Genomic DNA, 3,184 nt, shown 5'->3' on the forward strand with positions numbered 1-3,184 from the left:
TGCTGCAATTTCAAAAGCTGTTGTTTTGTAGGAATCATAATGCTGGGGGCCACTATCCAAAGAGTCCCACAGATTTTACATGGTACAGCAAAGAAATCTCATTCACCTGTTCGGCAGCAACCCACAGGCCAAATGGAAAGAGTACTATCAAAACAAAACCCAACTATCTTTAGCATTGGTATCATTATTAGGAGGTATAAAAACAAGCTGCAACATTGATTTCAACAACTGAATCTTGAATATATTAACGACTGTAACTTTGAAGTTTGCTGTGAATATTAAAAGGTGGCCCTGGAGGAATGTATTGTATAAAACCCGGTAAAAGGCTTTCAGTATCACTGCCAGCATCTTGAATTAAGCAAGGAAGCAAGCTGAGAGCCCATGGAAAATCAAGTGGCCTTCCAAGTGGAAAACCACTTGGTCAGTAAGTGGGTTGTCATTTTTTCACCGTTTAAAGTGAAATGATTGAGTGTGACATAGTGCTGTACAATTTCAGAAAGAAAGATTTTTCCTATTCAGAGGTGCTGCGATATTTTCCAAATGATAAAACAGCCGAGAAGTGCCACTGGTTGCCAAGTGACAGAACTGATTTATTTATGCCTGTGGATTTGGAACGTTTTAATTTGGCAACTTCCCTGTCACAACTAAGAAAAAGTAATGTGTGCAAGAATAGACATGAGAAGTAGAGTTTGAGCAAACCTGTGGGAACGTGTGTCACGAATTGCTTTCATGCAGTGCAGCTAAAGTTGGGAAGATCTGGGATGCCTTCTGTAGCAGTGGCAACAGGTTAGCTATGAAATGCCCTCTCACCTGTCACACAGGGCCTGTCCCCTCATCAAAGAGGGAGGAGGCTGGCCCCATACTTAGATCTCCCTCTATAGTCCCAGATTATTATTATTATTATTATTATTATTATTATTATTATTATTATTATTATTATATTTCTTTATTTTAAAACAGTTTACACTCCCTTTTACAATAAAGGGCCCAATGCAACTCAGGGCGCAATCCTATCTTGCACTGGAACAGGCAAGTCAAGAGGCTTGCATTGTATCCAGTGCAGGATAGGCACCCAAAGGGGCTCAGCCAGAGGTAAGGAGAAACTTTTCCTTTTACTTCTGGGTAAGCCACCCTGGCCCCAATGGGTCTCCTTGAACTTGTGTCACCTCCTGAGGAGCGGCTTGAAGCTGTTCCGCTTTCCTTGGGAACAGGGGTTAGGATCCGGCATAACTGCCAGGTCCCAGCCCTGCCTCCCCCTCCCCACCTGCCTGCCCGCCCACCCCTGGGACCACTCACGGTCTGCCCTTCCCCCACCCTGGAACACCTCCCTTCTGCCTCCTCCCGCCTCCTCCCAGCCTTCTCCCCACCCATCCCAGAGTCTTGAGATGGTCCAGCTTGGCCAACGCAAGACTCTGTGCCTCCTTCAGCATGGAAGCTTATGTCAGCCTCCGCAGGCCGGCACACCTCCGCGCACAGGCCTAGCTCACTCACAAGGAGGCACAAACATGCCGTACAGCATGTTTGTGAGCCTCCTGGGTTGGCGCAAGGTACTTGCACAGGCCCAAGGTGCAGTTTGGATTGTGCTGTAAGAACAGTGATAAAAGCTAAAAATAGAAAAATAATTAAACAATAACAAATAATTCTGGCAACAACAATATAAAACCGCAGATCAAGAGGACAAGCACTGAGCAGAATAAAAATGTTTCAGGCCATACGGAAAGGCTAACAGGGAGGGTTCAGTTCATAATTTACTGTGGTAAAAGGTTTCATAATTCTTGTCATGCTGTAACAGAAGGCCTTGTAGGCAACCCTGAATTGCCCCCAACTGAACTTCAGATTGGGAAACTGGGTTCTCTCCTGAGGATTCCCTTGCACTCCCAAGTTTATGGGAGTGTGGACACATGCAGGGTTGGTGGCCTCCATGGATGGTTCTGCATGGTCTCAATAACAGAAATTGGCTTATGAAATCCTATCACCTTCTCCTTTTCTGCTTACCAAAGCATAGATGAAAGAAGAGAAAAAAGAAGAGAAAAAGAATCTGCAACTGCTTTCCACTTATATTCTACATTCATAATATCATTCAATGGAATTGATATTATAGTATGGAATCTGCTGAATGGAAAAAGGGGCTTGATAGTGAGGTTTGCCTGTCAATGATCTACTAACTTTTTGGTGCCAGTCGAAAGTGCTTTCTGCGCTCTGGTGCAATGTGTGCAATGGAGAACCCACATGTGAGGGGAGTATGATATAGCTGGTTCCACCCATGCCAACACCTTTGTTTACTTAGGAGGGGTAGCCCTGGCATGAGAAATAGCCAAATTGTACTTCCCTTCGCATGTGGCCTCTTCATTACATGACTTCATTACTGCAGCAATAGATAAAGCAGCCACATGCAAGTGGACCAAAAAAAATGGTCCATATTCACAGAATATTAAGAAGAGTAGAGCAGATGGCACTAGTAACTGGAGAACAGAATGGAGAATACAGCAGTCAGTCATCATTGGGTCCCTTCTAGCAACTTGAATTGTCTCCAAGAGACCTGTCTGGGGAGCCAGAGCAGGACACATTTAACTCAGTCACACAGGAAGCAGTAGCACATTCTGCTTACAACAGCTGAAGCTACTGAAATGAAGTTTTTAATGACAAAAACATATAACCACCTCATCTTCTTTTGTCACTTATTTTGCTTTGCTTCAAATGCCCGATCCCGTCTGATCTCGGAAGCTAAGCAGGGTCAGGCCTGGTTAGTACCTGGATGGGAGACCGCCTGGGAATACTGGGTGCTGTAGGCTTATACCATAGTCTTTTGAGACAAGGTTTCCAACCAAATTTTCTTGCCTGCTTTCCACATTCCCTAAGTTTTTATGCATAGAAAGAGCAATAAAATCACACTAGATCACACCAGCTCTTTCGTTTGCCCTATTAAATGGCAGCTAAAGCCAACAACTGCCATTTGATGGGTAAACTCATGGATTTTAGTTCTTGCAGGGTTGTCACAATATTTGACATTATAGTGGATTGCCTGTAATTATCAAGATATGTACCATATAGCTATAAAATCCTCCATAACATTGTGAGGTTTGCAGCATTCACCCATCTAAAAGATATATCACATAGACGGCACTTGCTATTTAAAATTTTAGAAACAAGAAGATTATTTTTTTTAAATGAAGATATTCTGATG

At 43.4% G+C, this 3,184-nt stretch overlaps 1 pseudogene; it reads left to right on the plus strand.

Annotated features, from left to right (window-relative positions):
* Window positions 1–2,673: 2,673 nt before the first annotated feature.
* On the plus strand, window positions 2,674–2,792 carry LOC136637600 (5S ribosomal RNA; annotated as a pseudogene).
* Window positions 2,793–3,184: the final 392 nt, after the last annotated feature.

Source organism: Tiliqua scincoides, chromosome 1 (genome assembly GCF_035046505.1).
Source record: "Tiliqua scincoides isolate rTilSci1 chromosome 1, rTilSci1.hap2, whole genome shotgun sequence".
NCBI classification, from domain to species: Eukaryota; Metazoa; Chordata; class Lepidosauria; order Squamata; family Scincidae; genus Tiliqua; species Tiliqua scincoides.